Source organism: Typopeltis vanoorti, chromosome 22, assembly GCF_054136105.1.
Source record: "Typopeltis vanoorti isolate ZY-2024b chromosome 22, IOZ_Tvanoo_1.0, whole genome shotgun sequence".
Classification (NCBI taxonomy): Eukaryota; Metazoa; Arthropoda; class Arachnida; order Uropygi; family Thelyphonidae; genus Typopeltis; species Typopeltis vanoorti.
The window spans coordinates 17,003,230-17,026,134 of NC_143570.1; the positions used below are offsets into that span (position 1 = coordinate 17,003,230).

At 37.1% G+C, this 22,905-nt stretch overlaps 1 protein-coding gene across 3 annotated transcripts in view; it reads left to right on the forward strand.

The window, feature by feature from the left end:
* LOC150094188 (uncharacterized) overlaps window positions 1-22,905 on the forward strand; it is a 189,383-nt gene that overhangs the window by 25,253 nt on the left and 141,225 nt on the right. For all 3 annotated transcript variants that reach the window (XM_090411733.1, XM_090411732.1, XM_090411734.1), the window contains exon 2: window positions 19,537-19,710. The gene's annotated coding sequence lies outside the window, so the exon portion shown is untranslated. The remainder of the gene's footprint in view (window positions 1-19,536; window positions 19,711-22,905) is intronic.

The window sequence follows — 22,905 nt, forward strand, 5'->3', positions numbered from 1 at the left end:
TGTTGTCTATTTCTATATTTCGTTTACCATCTTCAGTAAAAATTGTGCCTAAGTAGCTGAAATGTTTTACTTGTTCCACAGGTTCTCCATTCACAACACAGTTGACATTTTCAATGATTCTGCCTATTTTCATTGTCTTTGTCTTTTTATTACTGACCTTCATACCATATCTATTACAACAGCTATTCAATTTAGTCAGAGAATCTTGCAGACTTGTAGCGGATTTATTTAGAAGTATAACATCATCCGCATAAAGCAAAGAGCTGACATTAACATCTCCAATTTTGATATCAGGTTTAATACCACATTCCTTCATAATGTGATCCATATAGATAATGAATAACAGAGGGGATAATGTACATCCTTGTCTCACACCAGATTTAACATTAAACCATCTTCCTGTACTTCCTTCAATTCTAACTGCTGACTCACAACTCAAATAAAGACTAAGTATTGCTTGATATAATGCCCCATTGACACCATATAACTGCAGCGTATTGAATAGCTTCTCTCTTGGCACCTTGTCATATGCCTTTTCCAAATCGACAAAACTTAAATATAGATCTTTGTTATATTCCCATGCTTTCTCGACTATTTGTCGTAAAGTGAAGATCTGATCCTGACAGCCTCTATTTGGCCTGAATCCAGCTTGTTCTTCACCAAGCTTTTCTTCCACAATTCTTCTCAACCATTTCTCAAGTATACTTGCATAGATCTTGCCAGGAACACTCAGTAGGGAAATACCTCTGTAATTCTCACATTCAGTTTTATTTCCCTTTTTATATATGGGTACTATGAGAGCTCTACTCCAATCATCGGGAATTCGTCCCTCTGTCCAGGCTTTCTGAACTATGCAGTGCAGCCACTGTAAGACTCTTATACCACCATACTTCAGCATTTCTGGTCGAATATCATCTACTCCTGCGGCCTTTCCACATTTCAAACCTTTGATGGCTTTTTCTACTTCAAGTATGGATATTGATTCCTGACTGCATGCCTGGTCAGTGTTTTTTATCACTGTGCTGTCATCACTGCTTCTTTCATTTAGCAGTTTTTCAAAGTAATTACTCCATACTTCAAGGATATCTTTTTCTCCTGTTTTCATTTCACCTTTATCATCTCTAATTCCTTTTACAGCACTCTTTCCTCCATTCCTAAGCTTCTTCAACAACCTCCAGAATATTTTGCCACCTTCTTGATATTTATTTTCTATATTCTTGCCAAAGTCCTCCCATGACTTTTGTTTAGCTAGTTTTACACACTGTTTAGCTTTCTTACATTTGTCTCTGTATTCTGTAAGAGTAAAAGCTGACTTATTTGCCAGGAACTTTTGATATGCTTTCTTCTTTTTCTTCACTGCCTCTTTAACTTCCTGTGTCCACCAGGGAGTTCTGATTTTTTTATCCTTGCACACAACCTCACCACATGCCTCTCTGGCAGAATCAATCAATGTTTCCTTCAGAGTTTGCCACTGAATCTCCAAGGTTTGATTCCTGTTCTCAAACACTTTCATTTTCTTTTCAATAATATTTCTGTATATTAGTCTACAGTTCACATCTGAGAGCTGCTCAACTTTTATTCGCTTTAAAACTTTCTTACATGTTATTCTTTTCAATATGAAATTCAATTTTATCCTGCTCAAGACTAAATAGTGATCACTTCCAATTTCAAATCCTCTGTACACTCTGGTGTCCTGTACTAGGGAGAAAACATCACTGTCAACAATAACATAGTCAATGAGACTTTTCTTATTCCTAGCCTCTTCTCTCCATGTGAACTTGTGCACATTTTTATGTTGGAACATGGTGTTAGTAATAACCAGTCCATGTCCTGAGCAGAAATCCAACAGATATTTGCCATTATTATTAGCTTTGCTCTTTTCTCCAAATTTTCCCAAAATATTTTTCTATGTCTCACAATCATTTCCTACTCTGCTATTTATATCCCCAACAAGGATCAACTTTTCCTTTTTCATTGTGTCCGTTGCTTTTTCTAAAGCCTCAAAAAATTCCTCCACTTCTACCTTAGTGGAACCTTCTGTGGGACCATAGGCACAAATAAGTCTCATTGTCCAGTTCCCCATTCTCATATTTACCCACATTACTCTACTTGAGACTGACTGCCATTCAAGAAGATTAGCCTCGTATTTTGTGTTGAATACTATGGCTACTCCTTCTTTTCCTTGATTGTCATTGCCTGAATATAACATTTTGTATTTATTGCTCAGAAAGATCTCACCAGTTTTGGTCTTTTTTGTTTCAGTCACCCCTATTATGTCGATCTGGTACTTATCTAATTCCTCAGCTAGCTCCATTTCTTTGCCATTCAGGCTTCTTACGTTGATAGTACCGATCTTTAACTCTGGTGATGTTGAGTTGGGGTTTATTTTCAGATTTGTTCCAGTAGCTGACTTTTTGCTGTTCGCCCTGGTTCCCTGGAGAAAACAATGGGGGCCTTGTTTAACCGGGCGACGCCCCAGCCGGCATGAAATTTTGTCATGTTGTACCATCATTTTTTATTTTGGTTTAACCAATAAGAATACAATTTGGTCGGCTAAATCCCAAATTGCCAGCCCATCCTCGTTCGTTCAGTATCAAAGTAGATACCCAACAGGGTGCACCACGAGAAGGTGAGGATTGGACATTAGGTCAGAAGCCCTGGTCGGTTCTCCGCATTCCTTTAAAGGCTATGTGGAGGTCTCCTCTCAGTTATACAGCTTTGACCCTTAAGCACCCCCAGACCAGATCTGTCTTTTTTTAATGCCTGATATCTGCAACATGTTCCTCCTTTCTCACCTCAAATCCATGGCTTGTCTGTCCTATGTGGGCTTAACCACAATAGCATGGAATTCTGTATACCCCTGGATATATGTAGAAAGCAATGTTAGGAGAACTCAGGAGGCTGCGAACAGTTTAAAAGTTACTATGATGTCGTGATCTTTGAAAAGAGAGGCTGTTTTAATCGATATACTTCCAATCATGGCCCCCACAAGGGTAGGGCTGATAGGGCTCTAGCCTCGGGGCCCGGAATTAGGGGGATCTCATCTTGTTGGGTCGGCCAGTTAAGTGAGGCTAACAAAAAACAAAAAGAAACTTTATAAAATAAGAATCAATATGAGCTGAGAGGGACTGCTAGATTTTGCAATAGTTTCCAACCCATTATCCATCTTTTCAGACTTATGCTTCTGAACTTCCCATTTGAAAGGATTTACTTTAGTTTTTGTTTTTTCGTTCGTCCGTCTCGCTTTCTATGCAAGCCATCATTTCATTGCTGACACTGCCCTGATTTTACTAGCACCCTACCGGTGCGTATGCTACAGATGCTAAGATAATTTTATTTTATTCATAAAAGAGAGAGCTTTATTTATAGTTTTAGTTGGCTAAGTTGATCTCAAGAAACTGAAAATTTTCTACAAAATTCTTTATTTGAGAAGAATTTCTCTTATTTGAATTAAAATTTTGCTAGTTAATAAGTAAAAGAAAATATAAAGCTTTTTTAGTTATGTTTTTTTGTATGAAACGAACTTAATTTTTTTTCCCGGATCATACAAATTTGAGATATTAAAAATATTTATATAAATTGCTCTCAAGCAAGCAAAGACGTTCTAGTTAAAATAAATAAAATCCCAGTGTTTAATTCAAAGTACAAACATAAGTCCGGAGCTCAGAAGAGGAAACTTAAATCCAAGAGAGAGAGAGAATCGAAAGCATCACTAGGTCGTCAATTCATAAAAAATTTTTAAAATCTGAAAATGAAAAGGACATAGTTCCCGGTACTGATCATAGTGAAGATGGTGATAATGTTTGTGACATTGAAATCCAAACCGAATATTAGTGTCAAATCGAAACTCGTAAAGCAGTCGAAAGTCAAGCAACTGTTACATGTGAACCTCTTGCAACGGAAGAAAAGGCCGCAAGTGAAAAACCTGCAGGAGGAGTGACTATGGAAGAATATGATACAGTTGATGCTTCAGTTGTAGACTCTGTTGAAAAATCTGATATAAAATATGATGACCCCTAGTATTTGGCTTAGAGTAATCTCAAACAACATGCGGCAAGAGACAGTACGAACTATCAGCTTTCAAGAATTCCAAAAGATTTATAAGGAATTGCCAAGAGATCTTAATGGTATGAAATTTCAAGATTTTTTGCTCTATACGAAAACGAAAGATGAAAGAACAAGAGATCATTTTCCAAGAGAATGGTTAACATTGTGTGTATCGAAGGAAAATCTTTATTGTCTACCATGTCATATTTTTTGCGACTCTAATAACAAAAACTTAACCAGTTTAGCCCAAGAAGGATTTTCGTCTAGAAATAAGCATTGGAAAATGTTGTATGGTATGTTGCCTCTTCACAAAAAGTGCTGAACACAGAAAACAATATCTGGCTTGGAAATCACTTTTGCAGTCATTGAAAGAACATGGAATCGACAAAGACTTACAACTAAAAATTCAATATGAAACAAATAAGTGGAGAGCACTTCTGCAATGGATTGTAGATGTAACATTATTTTTATCATCTAGAGGTTTAGCATTTCAAGGAGAGAACACGAAGATTGGAGATGTTCATAATAGGAATTTCTTAGGTATATTAGATATAGCCAAGAACGGCTTAATTCCCTAGCAATTTTGTGCATCGAAAAAGATTTGGCTAAGATTTTGTGTTATCATTTAAACTAATCGATCCTAAACTCTGTAGAGCAATGTGTTAACCTGAGTGACAGGTAGGAGACTTGCCAAAAATCCTGGCCTGGGGGCCCGCTTCAGGATGTGGAGGCCTTGCTTCCAATATACTGAATTGTGATCAAGTCTCTGTTTTGGATATTCTGGTTATCGAGACAGGTCATCATCAAATTCCTGACATGTACCATCAAGGGGTGAACAGGATATGATAGTACTACATGAAAAATTTACATCATTACTAACTTCCTATCTACAATTTTCCTCCAAATCAATCTGTTACTTGTCAAGATTCCAATATTATCAGATCTTATATTTCTATCTTCTAAGGCACTTTTTACCGTATCAATTCACATATATCTTGTTCTTCCTCTGGGTCTTTTTCCTGCCAACCTGGAAGAGAACACTTGTTTTGCTAATCTTTCCTCTCCCATTCTGTTTAAGTGACCATACCACCTGAGATTAGCTCTGCTGCTGACAATGTTAAGTTCTTTCCTAATATCCTCGTTTTTAATACGATACTGCCATTGATGCCAACTGTTCATGCCCCTAATCTTTCTCAGGACTCTCATATCTGTGGTCTCTAGTTTTTTGTCAAGCGTTTTACTTCTGGCCCAGCTCTCAGATCCATAAGTTAAAATTGGTTTGAACACTCTTGTATACAGCTAATTTAGTGTTTTGACTAATTTCTCTCCTATTCCATATAAATTTATTCGATTGGCTTCCTACCCTACCAGCTTTGTTGATTCTGTTATCTATTTCCATATTTAATTTACCAAGATGGTAAATTAAATATGGAATGAGTCGTAATAGAGGTTCGGTGTTGTGGTGGAGATGGAGAGTTGTACAGTAGGTGTCCTCCCGCGATGAGTCTTTGGAGGTGTCACGAATAATAATAATCTTCACTAAAAATCGTGCCTAAGTAGCTGAAATGTTTTACTTGTTCCATAGGTTCTCCATTCACAATGCTATTTTCAATGCTACTGCCTATTTTCATTGTCTTTTTCTTGTTATTGCTGACTTTCATACCATATCTATTACAACAGTTATTCAATTTAGTCAGGGAATCTTGCAGACTTATAGCAGATTTATTAGAAGTATAACATCGTCTGCATGAAGCAAAGAGCTGAGATTAATATCTCCAATTTTGATATCAGGCTTAATACCACTAATAATTTGATCCATATAGATAATGAATAATAGAGGGGATAATGTACATCCTTGTCTGACACCAGATTTAACATTCAGTCATCTTCCTGCACTTCCTTCAATTCTAACTGCTGACTTACAACCCAAATAAAGACTTAAGTATTGCTTGATACAATGCCCCATTGACACCATATAACTGTAACATTTTGAATAGCTTCTCTCTTGGCACAAGGTGCCAAGAGAGAATATATTTGTTATATTCCCATGCTTTCTCAACTATTTGTCATAAAGTGAAGATCTGATCCTGATTGTCTCTATTTGGCCTGAATCCAGCTTATTCTTCACCAAGCTTTTCTTCCACAATTCTTCTCAACTGTTTCTCAAGTATACTTTCATAAATCTTACCAGGAATACTCAGTAAAGAAATACCTCTGTAATTCTCACATTCAGTTTTATTTTCCTTTTTTTTATATTATGGGTACTATGAGAGCTCTACTCCAATCATCTGGAATTCGTCCCTCTGTGCAGGCTTTCTGAACTATGCAGCCCATGTAAGACTTATACCACCATACTTGAGGATTTCTGGTCGAATATCATCTACTCCTGCTGCCTTTCCACATTTCAGACTTTTGATGGCTTTTTCTGCTTCAAGTATGGATATGTATTCCTGATTGCATGTCTGGCCATTTTTTTATTTTTATTTTTTTATCACGGTGTTGTTATTACTTCTAGTTTCATTTAGCAATTTTTTAAAGTAATTACTCCATACTTTAAGGATATCTTTTTCTCCAGTTTTCATATCACCTTTATCATCTCTAATTCTTTTTACAGCATGCTTTCTCCATTTCTGAGCTTCTTCAACAACCTCCAGAATATCTTGCCACCTTCATAATGTTTATTTTCTATGTTCTTACCGAAGTCTCCCCATGACTTTTGTTTAGCTAGTTTTACACAGTGTTTAGCTTTCTTACATTTGTCTCTTTATTCTATAGTGCACAAGCTGACTTATTCTCCAGGAACTTTCTATATGCTTTCTTCTTTTCCTTCACTGTCTCTTTAACTTCCTTGTCCACCATGGAGTTCTGATTAGTCTATCCTTGGAGATAACCTCACCACATGCCTCTCTGGCAGACTCAAGCAATCAATGTTTTCTTCAGAGATTGCCACTGAATCTCCAATGTTTGATTCCTGTTCTTAAACTCTCATTTTTTCTTGAATAATGTTTGTATATTTCAGTCTATAGTTTGCGTCTGAGAGCTGCTGAACTTTTATTCACTTTAAAACTTTCTTACATGTGCTTCTTTTCAATATGAAATTCAATTTCATATTGAAAGAATATGAAATTGAAACTGCTCAAGACTAAATGGTGATCACTTCCAATTTCAGATCCTCTGTACACTGTGGTGTCCTGCACTAGAGAGAAAACATCACTGTCAACAATAACATAGTCAATGAGACTTTTCTTATTCCTTGCGTCTTCTCTTCATGTGAATTTGTGCACATTTTTATGTTGGAACATGGTGTTAGTAATAACCAGTCCATGTCCTGAGCAGGAAATCAACAAGTATTTGCCATTATTATTAGCTCTGCTCTTTTCTCCAAATTTTCTCTAAATATTTTTGTATGTCTGACAATCATTTCCTACTCTGCTATTTAGATCCTCAACAAGGACCAACTTTTCATTTTTCATTGTATCAGTTGCTTTTTCTAAAGCTTCAAAAAATTCCTACACTTCTACCTACAGATGGTAGAAGTGAAGTCCCACAGAAGTGGAACCTTCTGTGGGACCAAAGGCACAAATAAGTCTCATCGTCCAGTTCCCCATTCTGATATTTGCCCACATCACTCTACTTGAAATTGCCTGCCATTCAAGAAAATTAACCTCGTTGGCTACTCCTTCTTTTCTTTGATTGTCATTGCCTGAATATAACATTTTGTATTTATTGCTCAGAAAGATCTCACCAGTTTTTGCCTTTTTTGTTTCAATCACCTGTATTATATCGATCTGGTACTTATCCAATTCCTCAGCTAACTAACTTTCTTTGCCATTCAGGCTTTTTATGTTGATACTATCAATCTTGAACTCTGGTGATATTGTGCTCTGGTTTTTAGGGGTTTGTTCCAGTAGCTGACTTTTTGCTGTTTTCTCTAGTTCCCTGGCAAAAACAACAGAGATCTTGTTTAACCGGGCGATGCCCCAGCCGTCATGAAATTCTGTCATGTTGTACGATCATTTAATTTTGTAGTTTAAGCCAATAAGAATACAATTTGGTCAGCTAAATTCCAAATTGCCAGTTCATGCTCATCCCCATTTGTACCGTATCCAGGTAGATACCTAACAGGGTGCACCACTAGACGGTGAGGATTGGACATTTGGTCAGAAACCCTGGTCAGTACTCTGCATTCCTTTAAAGGCTATTTTGAGGTCTCCTCTCAGTTATTCAGCTTTGACCCTTGAGCGCACCACTCCAGTGAACTGGAATTTCACCTAATCAGGCCCTCTAAATTATACTGAGTTGCCACTGCAAAATGTTTAGACCTGTGTATTTCTGGTTGAATAACTTCTACTTTAGCTACTTTTCCCTATTTTAGGCTTTTGATAGTTTTTTCTAATGTTTTTATTGATATTCTTTTAACTTCCTAATATTTGTCTTCTATATTATTGACAAACTCTTCCTATGACTTTTGGTTAGCTACTTTTTCTGATTATATTTTTCTCTGTATTATTTTTGGGGCATCTGCTGACATATTTGGTAGGAAATTTTTGTTTGCGTTCTTTTTTTTCTAGGAGTTCACCATGTTGTTCTTATATATCTCTCCTTGACTTTACCACATACTTCCATAGATGAATCATTCAGTGTTTTCTTTAGTTTGCCATTGGGACTCCAAGGTTTTCTAGTTTAAAATTTTTTTTTGTTTTAAATAATGTTTGTCTAGTTGAGTCTACAGTTTACCTGTAAAAGCTGCTCAATTTTAGTTAGTTTTTTTTTTTGTTAAACCTTCTTATATATTGTTTTTGTCAGTGTGATATTGATTGTTATCCTACTTAGAACTTAATAAGGGTTACTACCAGTTTGAATCCTCTGTGTACTCTTATATTTCAAATCAGCATGATGATATTCCTATCAACATTAAAATAGAAGCTTTTCTTTCTTATATTTTGTCTTCTCTCCATATATGCATAAATTCTCTCTGAATTTCTGCATATATTTGTTGGAACATAGTGTTAGTAACAGAAATTCAGCAGGTATTTATCAGTTGGATTTATTATTAGCTTTGCCCTTTTCTCCAAATTTTTTCAACAACTTTTTATACACCTGATTCATTTTCTACTCTATTTAGATCTCCATCAAGGACCAGCTTGGTTCATTTCAGCTGCCTTCTTTAATGACTTGGAAGGTTCCTTTACCTCTTCCTTATGAGAACCTTTTGTGGGACTATAAGCAAAGAAGTTCCATTGTTCATTTTCCTGTTTTGAAGTTGCCCACATAATTCACTACCTTTCTATTTTTCCCTTGATCCTCATTTCTCTAATATGACATCCTTTATTATTTGTTTAGTAGGACCTCACCTGTTTTAGTCTTCTTTGTCTTAGTAACACCAATTATGTCCACATTGTACTTTACCATCTCTTCTGCAAGTTTGATTTCCTTTCCTTGATATTCTTTGTTGGTGGTTCCTATCTTCAGTTCTTCTTCTTCTTGATATTGAGTTGGAGTTTGTTCCAATAAATGACTTTTCACTGTTCACCTCTGACAAAAAGAGTGTGGGCTTGTTTAAGTTGGTAACTCCCCAGCTGGCATGATGTGATCATGTTGTAACATGATGTTTATTTATGGTTTAGGCCAGTGGAGAACAGTTTGGTTGGTTAGGTTGCGATTCAACAGGCTTGAATCCCAGCAGCACTGTAACTATCCGTAAAGGAAGTAAGGATTACTGCACCAAAATAAAACTAAACCATAAAATAATGAGCACCTCAGTAAACCTTCTCCCTCTAAACGCTAAAGAATGTGCCACACCACTGAGAAACAGGCTGGTCCTGCAGCATATCCTTGCCCGCTGGCCAGAAATAATTATACCCTCTCAAATTGCTTGTTCGTTCACTACCCAATGGATATCTTGTTTGTTCACTACCCAATGGGGCACACCATGTTGAAGGTGAGGATTGGACATTAGGTTAGAAGTCCCAGAACATTATGTTAGAAGTCCTCTTTCATTCCTTCAAAATGAAAGAGGCTTTCATTTTGCCTTGAAGGAATTCTGGCTTTGATCTTGAATCAAACCCTTATGTCTATCTATATAAATATATGAATTATCTGTATATATATTTAGATTTTTTTATATCTATATAGTTGCGACGCGGAAGGGTGCGGACGTGTCCAAGGTTGCTCCTGCTTAAAGTTGAATATTGTGCGGTCGAATACTTAAATCAACTTCCAGTTTTATACCTGCATAATCGTAAGCACCTGATCTATTGCGCTATAAAATTAGGTTTTTAAATTTGCGAAGCTAGGAAAAGTTATTTTAAATTTTTAAAATCTTCATTGTTCGTTCGGTTATTGTTACAACGATATGCTCTCAAGTGCCGGGAAATTGTGATAGCTTATGTTTCCCTGGATTTGCCCGAAGCAATGGCCAGTAAAAACCCCAGCATATCACCACCACCAGCTGGTCCGCGCCCGAGCTCAGCAGGAATCGGTCCAAGGTTGAAGGATTCCAAAAACCAAGGAAAAGACAACAGCCACAGCTCCACAGAAAGAAAAGACATCAGTCTCAGCCACCCCGAACAACAACAGACAAAGGTCAGTACTCTCTCTCTCTCTCTTATGCCAACATAGTAGCTAATACCTCTGCGCCAATTAATACTGGGACGACGACCCCCGCACATACCAATGTACAGCTAACCAACCACGTTTCCCGAGACAACGGAATAGTAATTTTTGCAATCGAAAATACCCCACTAGAAAAGTACCTAGATGCAGTAGTGAAGCATGTTCCAGCAAAAAATACAACTCGCATTTCAAGAGTTGCCGGAACCATACAAATGTACTTTAACAATGTATCTTGGTCTGTGACATTAATTGAAAAGGGACTAAACATCGGAGCATGCCACGTGAATGTCTCACCAATCGTGCTAGCTCCCATAAAAGTAACAGTGTCAAATGTCCCACCGGAAATAAGCCATCAAATGCTTCACGGATTACTTTCAAAATACGGCACAGTGACATAAAATCCAAACGCTACGCACCTCTACAACTAGGCCTGAATTCGCTCACATCAAGAGCTTTAGAAGACAGGCTCTAATGCACTTTGGCGACAACACAATTGGCTCCATACCTAAAATAATCAACACAGAAATAGATGAAGTACCCTATACTTTTTATATTACTGCTCAGTGCTTTTACTGCCACATGTAAGGAAGTTATGCCCGTATATATACCCAAAAATGAGAAACGTTAACAATACTACCAACCCCTAGCAGATCAGAGAATCAGAAGCAGCCAATCCCCAAAAAACAGAGCATCCCTAACAATCAACAGAAGTCTCATGGAAACAACTCTCAGTCGAATACCGAGGAGACAAAATCAAGTGGTGGCAATAACGAAACCCAACTTTCGAAAGAACCTCCACCAACATCGATTAAAAGCAATCCTAGAGAAAAGGAAACAGAACACAGACAACTAACTAACTCTGATAAAGATAAAAATAACGAAGAGGAGCAAGAAACAAAAATGGAAAAACAGCCAAAGACGAACCCATGCAGCTGCAACAATGAATCTTTGCCTCCAAGCATTTTGGAACCCTCCCAACTGCCTGTAGAGGGGGATGAAGAGATTGAGCTTCTTGAGTCCTCAGATGACGAAGAGGAAACTGTAAATGCAAGTCTTTCTCACACCGAAGGCCCACTTACAAATCAGCAGCTTCAGAGCTTTCTTAAAAAAGTTTGAGGCGCTTCACAAAAACTGCTGACAGCATATGACTACACCGCTGACATCAGTGGCCTTATCACCCAGCTGGAAGAATTCTTCCTCTTTTTCCTGCCATTCTGGCAGGAAAAAGAGGAAGAAAAACCACCAATCTCAGGAAAAGAATATATTACCTGATCAACAGGCTTAAATCCCAGCGGCAGCGTAACTCCGTAAAGGAAGTAAGGATTACCACACCAAAATAAAACTAAACCATAAAATAATGAGCACCTCAGTAAACCTTCTCTCTCTAAACGCTAGAGGATGTGCCACACCACTGAGAAACAGGCTGGTCTTGCAGCATATCCTTGCCCGCTGGCCAGAAATAATTATACCGCAGGAAACAAACTTCCATTGCAACAGCAAAGCTTCAGATCAACACTGGAGGAACTGGCCATATATATCATGCACCACTGTCCTGCCATACAACTTCATGGATCAGGAGTCAGCATTGGAATTCACCAAAACAGCACTCTAAAATTAGAAATAATCGATACCTTTCCTGGGTGTGCTATATATGCACTCATTGAAACTCATACAGGAAAGAAAATATATATCATTAATATATACATTCCGCAAAGCAAACAGCTTGCAGTGCAGGTACTAGAGTCCGCCCGAAACCACCTCAGCGAGGTCAATGACCACCTCAGTGAGGTCAATGACCACATCATACTGGCAGGGGATTTCAACTGCACTCTGGATCCTGCAATGGACAGACAACAATGCCAAGAACATCGACACTCACTAGCTCATCTTCTCGAGGATGTAATAAATGACTACGAGCTGACTGATATCTTCAGACACTTGCACCCCCATGAGAAAGTGTTCTCCTGGAGAGCTGAAGGTGGTCCTACCAGTGACCTATACCAGGCATGGCTCGATAGATACTACACATCGATGCCCTGCATCAGGAGAGTCACATACCATCCATCTCATGCATCAGACCATAATTCTGTCCTTCTGAGCATTTGCATTCCTGGACACACCGGATACAAAGGAGGAGCATACTGGATATTTAACAACAGCCTACTATAGGATACAGAATATCTCAGAACCTCCAAAATCTATATCGAAACTCTCATCGGAGATATGCCTACTTCCCAATCAGTTTCCGAGTGGTGGTCACTCTTTAATTCCAAAGTTAGGGTATTTACCCAAAAATACAGTCACCAGAGGAATTTGAATAAGCATTCAGTCCTTAAAAATCTGCAACAACAATAACAATTGCATCATCCAGAATCTGAGGAATACCGGTCCCTAGAAGACGCCATAAGGTCACACCTAGAGCATTCTGCAAGAGGAGCACTAATAAGAGCATGATGCAAACACGTGAACTTCACAGATGCACCCAGGAAAAAAAGTATTTCTTCTCACTAGAGAAATGCCAACAAGAGTGCATCACTATATCTGCTATAACAACAGATAGTGGAAACATCATAGAAAATCATGACGAAATCCTGTTATATACCTTGCAGTACTACAAAAATTTATACCAAGCCAACTCAATATCTATGAAGGCCATGAATATAATTCTCTCTCCGATGTGAAAAGACTCGCACCAGCAACAAGGCGAAATACAAAACTCCCCATCACGCTACACGATTTCCTGGCATAGACGGGCTCACCACTGAGTATTACTAGTCCTTCTGGGAACAGCTTGGACCTATCCTCTACAGAATTTTTGTCGACGTGAATACCAATGGCTTCCCAAATAATATGACAACATCTGTGATTAAACTCATTCCAAAGAAAGGAGACACGACGAAATTAGGAAATTGGAGATCCATCTCTATCATAAACACTGACTGTAAAATTATATGAAAAGCTATTGCCAACAAACTTAAACTCGCTCTGAGCGAAATAATAAATAGGTATCAGAGCTATTCCATCCCTGGAAGATCTATCCATGAAAACTTACACCTCATAAGGGATCTCATAAGCATAGCCAACAACAACAACAGTGAAACAATGGGTCTTGTAACATTAGACAAAGAAAAAACTTTTGACTGTGTTGAACATCAATACCTCTTCAGCTGCTTGAAAGCCTTTGGCTTTGGCTCAGGCATCATTCACTCTATTAAGATGTTGTATGCCAAGGCACACTTTTGCATGAAAATAAACAACAGGCTTACCATAACTTACCATACAGCAGAGGTATTAAACAAGGCTGTCCACTTTCTGGACTTCTTTACACAATTGCCATTGAGCCCTTTTTATGTAGACTCAGCATGCTGCTTAGGGCATTCTGTCCTAAAATTCCCTACCAAACCATAACCCTGACAGCATATGCTGATGATGTTACAATTATATCCCACAAAGAAGAGGACTTCCATAATATACAAACAGCATACCAACAATACCAGGCAGCCTCAGGAGCCAAACTAAACGCACATAAAACCACAGGACTGTGGTGTGGCAAATGGACAAACCAAACCGACTCTCCCAATCTCTGGTAACTGGTCCACAGAGGGAAACAAATAACTGGGGATTTACCTAGGAAACACGCCCTCTTATGTAGATAAGAACTGGGAAACACTAAACAAACGTTTCAAGCAAGTACTAGGAAAGTGGGCAGCAATATGAGCCTCTGCCTCCACAAGAGGGAGAACAATAATCGTTAACCAAATAGCCACCAGTGTCCTTTGGCATACACTAAAGATTCTCACGCCACCAGTGCAATTCATCAAACAAATAAAGTCAACCATCTATTGATTCATATGGAACAAAACAAACTGGCTTTCCTACTCCGAACTATGTACTTCTCTCAAAGATGGAGGACAAAACTTAACCTCCATTGACAACAGGATAACAACATTCCGAGCTCGATTTCTCCTTAATACCCTACAACAGGAAATATCACACAAATGCACCACTGAATATATTTTCACTTCTGCCACTAGAGGGCTCTCTCTCTCCACAACCTTAAGAATGACAACAGCTCACGTTCCAGTAAATCTAACAAACTTCTGCAAAGATGCCCTTCGATGATGGAAGAACCTAAACCTCCAGCACAAGTGAAGACAGCATCCCTTCCTGAAATCCTCTTGGAACCCATCTTCCACAACATGATGGTAAGAAACCCGATCACTCAGAAAGAGATTTTCTTTCCTCCATGGAGCTGGCGAGGCGTGAGGTTCTTGGGTGACATTCTTTCGCCGAGCCTCACTTGGCGCTTTCCAAAATCGCTCGAAAACCTGGAATATGGGAATCAGTCTGAGCAGATACACACTGTAAAGGCGCTTTCAAGTAGCTATGCCTGATAGCATAACAGAAGAGGGGCTTAGCCCTCCTTACTCAGAAGATCCAGCACCTGTCTTTCTGATAAAAACTAGCAATTCATGGGAGAAACTTATACCCAGCAACACCAACAAATTCTACAGCTCTCTAACACAACAGTCGAACCAAAGCACTTTACTGGAAAATCCTGCATCATCATCTCATCAAACACCATTTCAACGGGACCTACCATATTTCACAAGAGCCATCAAACCTGACGCAGATATTCAGTGGAGAATGTGGCACAACGTACTACCCACTCCAACTATATTATGAAAATTTAACTCAGATGCCTCAGATAAGTGCCTGTTCTGCTACCAATCAGGAACAGTCTGGTATATCTACTTGGAATGCCCAGTCAACACCCAATTAATCAGTTTGTCTCAGGAAACGGCAGCTCTCACCTGTGGTACTCTTCATACAGAAGAGGAGTACTTCAATCTTATCCATATGGAGTTAAATAATCATTCATTCTGCAATTACCTCTTCATCATCATGAAAGCAGTAATATACAACTTCTACCTCAGACATACAAGACCAGACAGCTCAGCAACTTCACAGAGAGAGGCAGCTGACCAACTCCTCGCAGCCTTCAAACAAAAGGTGAGAAGTCGGATCCTACACGAGCATCACCACCACAGGCAAAACAACACCTTAGATGGAGGCGTAAACTTCTGTGGCTAATTGGTTCAAAAGACATATTTCGGTGATTACACCATTTTTTTATTATTCAGTTATATAAAACACTGAAATAATAGTTCCCGACAAGTTTCGTAAATCGTAGGATTTACATCTTCAGGGGTAAATAGTATAACTTAAAGTTTAAACAAGAGAATTAATAAATACAAATCATAACCATCTGGCTATTCATAAAACTCTAACAGAATGCAGATATATGACGTTATTGACGTTGAACAATACTGGACGATGTCACGTGTGCTTGTTCTCGTTCATACAGTCCGAGCTCAGATTGAGGTAGACTTTTTATTAGAGCTGACCACACTTGATGGAGAATTAAACCTTGATTTTTATTGCATTGGGTTGGGTTTTTTAGCATATTAGCAGCTTCTTTAAATTTTCTTATATAACTGTTGTTTTCTATGTATGACATCGTCGTTTTTTGCCAGAGTACATCGTGTCCAGTGGAAGTGGTATGGAAAGCAAGACCCGTTTTTTGTTCTCTTTTGTATTGTAAGGTTAATAATATTCTTAAAGAAATTGAAAAGTTAGGGAAAGATAAATTATTGGACAAAATAAAATTAAGAATATCGAAAGGGTTTTGAATATTTAAATTATTCTTCCGAAAAATATCCCGGAAAGTACATAACTCATCATATAGTTCTATTGCATTTACGTCTTTATTGTCGCCGTCCTTCAAGAGAATCTCTAAATCGTCATAATTTTTTCATAAATCTTCGTTATTAATTTGTAGTAATCTATACAAGAAAATTGAAATTATCATAATTGTTTTTAGTTGTTCAAAACGTTCTATTGGTGAACACATTGCAACGTCTAGAAGTGTATAAAACACATTCACTGTAAATTTATCTTCTGCCGATTGTGGTGTTTCATCATGATGCTTGTAGTCAAATTGCCGTGTCCTCTTTTGTCTTCGGACTTCCGTACCAGTTTTAAATTCTTGTTCTCCGTCCACCTTTTCACTCAGTTCTTTTGCCGTTTTAGAACTTCTTTAAAATTTGCATCTGATCAATACTCTTGTAAGAATATTTTTAAGTTTTCGATAGATTCTAAAGTAAGTGTAATGTTCATATTTTTGTCTTGAATCATTTTACTCACAGGTTTTATTCTGTTAAGTAAATCATGCCAAGTTATAAGAGAGCAAATAAATTTGAAGTCCTTTATTTTAGCACATAATGTTTGTGCTTCATGCTGAGTTTCTTTATTAAAATCTTCATTATTTAAAATTTCAAAAAGTGCATCGTAAATTTCTCGTAACTGATATCGTAGAGGGCGGATTGCATTAATTTTACTTTCCCATCGTGTATCTGATGGCTGTTTCAATGTTAATTTTTTTACGAATTTTAAAAGGATTGCCCAATGTTTGTAAGAGAATGAAAAGAAATTGTATATTTCTTGAATAATTGCAAAGAAACTAATTGTATCTGCATTCACTTTGGCTGAATTGTTAATGATTAAATTTAGAGTATGAGCAGCACATGGCACGTAAAAAGCTCGAGGATTTTTGTTTAAAAGCAAATTTTGGAGACCATATTTTTTCCCTTTCATATTTGCCCCATTGTCATACCCTTGACCTCGCATGTCTTCAATGGGAATGTTCCATTTTTCCAGTTGTTCCATTATTGTTGCGCATAAATCACGTCTTCTGAAATCTGATATATCTGCAAAACCTAAAAAAGTTTTCCCTGATCTTAACAATTCCATTGTTTCAGGAAACAAAGCGAATAATAATGGTCATTTGTTCTGTTTACTTGCATCAGGTGTGTAGTCTAATATTATGGAATAATATTTAGATTTTCGAATTGATAATAAAATTGTATCCCTGATTGCGTTACTTCAAGTCTCCAATATTTCATTTTGACTGTCTTTACTCAAATAGTGTACTCTATTGTAGAGCCCTTTCAACGTGATTTTCCATAACGGGATCAAACTTCGCAAACAGTTCGACTAATTTTAAAAAATTGCCGTTATTCCTTTCATATAATTTATCAGATGATCCACGAAAAGTTAAATTTTGGCTACCAAGGAATTTTATAATTTCAATCAAGCATTCTAAACACTCGTCCAATGTTTCTTTTCCATTGAGTCTCTCAATCAATAGTAGTTTTGTTTTTTAAATTTTTAGCAACTTCCTTCCATTTTAAGAAATTTTTCATGTGAGTTAAACTAGCCTCATGTATATGCAAAGTTGTACTTGCATTTCTCCAGTCATTATAGCCTTCTACAAGACTACTTGATTCGGTAGGTGCGAAAGATTTGCAACAAAAGCAAAAAACAGAATTTAAAGTTTCGGAATAAATGAGCTATGTTCTTGGCACAAGGTCACCGTTTTCCATTTTTCAGTTGTAATACGTGTCGCCAAATTTATGACCATATGCATCTCTGGGATATATTATATTTTTCTTTTGAATAGGCCCCATTTCAATTAAAACCACTCGTAATTTTTCATCAATATTTCCCTATTCACCTGGATCTTCTAAATTTACAGAGACTAACAATGTGTTAGTTTCGTGGTCAACTACAACTAAATCTTCTAACTATTTTTCACTTAAATCATGCATCTTATCTTGTTCAATAGTTGCAATAGTATTTTCATGCAAACTGGATGATATGCACGATTCTTCAACTCTGATGTGTCGAGTTGGTTATTATCTGCAGCAGAATATTTTAATATTTTAACAAATTTATTAAGAGCCCCAGTTTGTTTCTTAACATCTGCTTCTTTCGCAGCATGACGCTTAAGATTTTGTGCACCGGATAACTTTTTTAAAATTTTTGATTCCATTTCTATTTTATACCCACAAGAAATTATTACACGACACAGAGACGAAATAATAGTGTGCACTGCGCTACTGTCAGTAGCCTACTGAGATGCGTACCATATGACTGGTTAACTAGCAACAAATGTTTTGTACGAAAATTCGTTTCTGCACATAAAAACCGTTCACCATTTCACTTTAGATAGACTGCAGTAGACACAACATTCTTTAGGCAAGCATTTAGCCTGCTCTCGCTACAAAATTGTAAACAGCCGGCTGATCAAAGAGGCGGCAATATACAATTTTTTAAAATTTTTATTCTTGTGTATCCGGTCAATATTTATTTTAATATTGATCATTCTAAGATTTTTTTGTTTTCATGATAAAAATTTTGTTTCTTAAAAATGAACTTATGAACAGTGCCCCGGCGGTGGCGCCCGCATGCTCTGCATGCCCGCTTCTGCTGGCCCTGTGGTTCAGATTTATTGTGAAGAACAACATTATATTCTACTTCATGAGTCTGAGAAGTCTTGTTTAGTCAGCTATGCTTTGTCCACTACACATTGAATTCACTGTAATAAAACTAAATTTCTACTTGAAAGATTATACAAAAAAAAAGTTGTAAAGCCCACATCCATAGACATGAACCCAACAAGAATGACTGCCTTAAACTTTCACAAATTTGTGAAACCTAAACCATATTCCTGTGTCGCATGAATTAATTATTTAAATTTATTTATTTGAATTCTGATAGTTGTAGATGGAGCTATTCCTTCTGCTGTGAATAGCATATATTGTCATTTTAAGTTTCTAATTTCTCTTATCTGCATGCATACAGAAATTCTGTGCAAGCCAAAAATTCTGCAAGTGTTAAATATTGATTTTTCTATATGTAAATGGTTTTCAATTATTGAATTTTATCATATGTGAGTAATTGATAATATGTGAGTATATAATAAATTTGTCAGTTTATATAACTTGATTCTAACTCTGTACTTTTGCACAGTTCCTCCAGCAGAGATTTGTCACATCATAATGGGCAGAGTTATCCGATATTGTTGGCACAGCAGGATAATGTTGCTGCAGATAATCATTTGCATGTTTAATCCGTTTGCAGATTATCAGTTGCTATTCATTTAAATTCTGCAGGAATTATAATTCAAGATCACACTGCATACAAGTAAGTTTGATTGTAGATAATTGTCAAAATATATTCACTATAAAAATTGTTTATAATCTGTTGGAAAAATTAGAACAATTAAGAAAATATAAATTACAATATAAAATGATTAGTGATCCTGATGCAATTCTGGTATAATGAGTGAACTTGAGAGATTATCGTAAAATGAATTTTATACCAAATAAATTGGAGAAAGTTTTTTGATGAGAAATAATGGCATATGGAAGGAAGCAGTTGTAATTTCATGGATGAGTTTGAGTTGGTTTCCCTAAAAGTAAAAATATAATTAATTCAGACTCCAGAATGAGAAACTGCTTTCAGAAGTGAACAAAATTACTTCAGATTTTTTTATTTTTATTTTAAGGATTTCCTTTAAAGAGTGTAAATCTGTCATTGTAATTGTAAATTCTTACGATAGTTTCTTGGAAATATTATCATCCTTATTATTAATATATCATGATGATAGCATTGTATAATTCAGACTGTCTTTTTATTAAGTTGATTGATATTTCTGAAAAATTATAAATAAAAAGTAGATCTTTGATTTTTAATTTTGATTTTACACACACTTGCATGCACGCACGCACACACACACACGCATGTACACATATATATCAGTCCTATATACCAGAAGGTTGCAGAACCTAGTTTACATATTTTATTTTTTTTTTATTATGCTTGACCATTTTTATATAAAACTACGACAATAACAGTAATATTGTTTCATCTGCAGTTCTTCATTACGACATTTCTAATTTTGAAGAAATTGTGTGGTTTAAAAATGGGATGAGATCCTGATTGGATATATTGGATTTCAAAATTATGGGACTGCAGTTTCTTCTTGTAAGTTTTTTATATTCAGTTAGGCAGTATAAAAGTTGTATTTTTAATATTTTTTTTATATCAGTCCTATACACAAGAATTTGCAGAATCTATCATTAGCTTCTTTTGTTTTGTGGCTTAATTCTCAACATCAAAGAAACAAAATGTATACTATTACAAAATATAAAATATACTACTAATACAGGGTGTCCCATAATTCTTGGTGCAGTTTTGATCTTTAACTACTTCAAAAGTATCACAGTTACAGAGTTGCAATAAATATCATTTGAAAGTATAACTATTAGAATTTTTGATACATGAATATTTTTATTTCATTACATTTTTCATTACATTTTGCTTATTTTTTTTTTAGACTGGTGTGATTGAAGATGGAAAATGTTGAAGAAAAAGTCAATTGCATCCTGTGGCTTGCTGAACTCGTCCATAGCAGCAGTAAGAAGAAAATTCTCTGCTTATTATAACAAGGAGGCTCCCCACAGAAATTTAATTAATAACTGGATGAAAAAATTCAAAGAAACCGGATTGATTCATGACAAACCCAGATCAGCGAGGCGTTCATCAAGGGAAGTGAATGTGGTCGAAATCGAAAGGGCATTTGATAAGAGTCCCAAGAAATCAGTGCGATGTACTGCTGCTGAGTTAAATGTACCAAAAACCACAGTGCATATAATTCTAACTAGACAACTCCATAAACATGCTTACAAAATTATGACTGTTCAAATGCTACAAGAAGAGGATTATCATGCCAAGTTGGATTTCTGTCAACTGATGAAGACACAAATGTTATTGACATGTTGATTTTTCAGATGAAGCAATATTCCACATAAGTGGGAAAGTTAGCCCTCATAATTGCCACATTTGGGGTACAGAGAAGCCTCAGGAAATGTGGCAGCATGAAAAAGGCTCACTAAAAGTTAATGTGTGGTGCACGGTTAGGAGGTGTTGCATCATCGAGCCATTCTTTTTCAGTGAGCCCACTCTCAGGAGTGAATCTTATTTAGCAGTGCTTATCCAAAATATATGTAAGCATGAAAAAAATATGAGGATTGTGAAAGTAATTCTTTTTTTATTATAACTTTTCAGTAGCAATTTTATAAGTTGATACTGAAAAGTTATATTATAAAAGGCTGTTTACTGAGAAGGATATCCTCCATAGATGGAGGGAATACTTTGAGAGCCTTCTTAACCCTGGTGGTCCAGCAGTTGTGGACATCCAAGAGGTGCAGATCAGGGCGATGACTAGTCTCACAGCAGAAGTCCATTTAGCAATAAAATCGCTAAAATAGGGCAGCGCCGCTGGTGATGATGAAATTCGGCCCAAAATGCTAAAAGCCTTAAATCGAGACTGTGTTCTCTGGCTGACTTGAGTGTGTCAGGCTGTTGGATATCTGGGCGAGCACCAAAGCAATGGCAGACAGGCATAATAATACCAGTCTTCAAGAAGGGAGACCAGAGGGATTGCAGCAACTATCATGGCATCTCTCTCTGCTCAGCCTGCCTGGGAAAGTATATGCTAGGTGCTTGGAAAGAAGGTGCAGGAGCATAGTTGAGTCAAAGTTCCAGGAAGAACAATGCAGCTTTTGTCCTGGTAGAAGTACAACTGACCATATCTTCACTTTAAGGCAAGTCTTTGAGAAATCTTAGGAATATGCCAAGAATGTTTACACATGTTTTGCGGACTTGGAGAAGGCATATGACTAGGTTCCTCGGGATAAGCTTTGGCAAGTAGTACAGGAGTATGGAGTGGATGGCCAACTATTAGCTGCCATCAAGTCCCTGTATGAATGCTCAGGGTTTTGTGTCAGGGTAAACAGCACAAAGTCTGAACCTTTCACAGTCTCTGTTGGCCTCTGCCAAGGGTGTGTTCTGTCACTCCTCCTTTTCATAATATTTAAGGACTGGATTGATAGGCACAGCCGAGGCAGTGAGTCTGTCAGAATTGGAAGATGTAGCATTGGATGTCTGCGTTTTTCAGATGACCTAGTTCTGCTTAGCTCTTCCACAGATGACCTCCAGCAGACCCTGAATAGGTTTCTAGCTGTTTGTGCAGAAGCCAGAATGAAGATCAGTGTGGCCAAAACTAAAACATTTGTGGTCTCAAGACAACCATCCTAGTGCACTCTACATGTGAGTGGAGTCCCACTGAGGCAGGTGGATTTAAATACCTTGGGTCCATATTCACGAGTGATGGAAAGTGGGGCGTAGAGCTAGATACTCAGATTGGCTCAACAAGCACAATATTGCAGGAGTTTGGCCATTCAGTAGTAGTGGAGTGGGAGTTAAGCCAGAAGGCAAAGCTGGCGGTCTTCAATATAGTCCATGTCCCCATCCTCACCTGTGGTTATGAGAGTT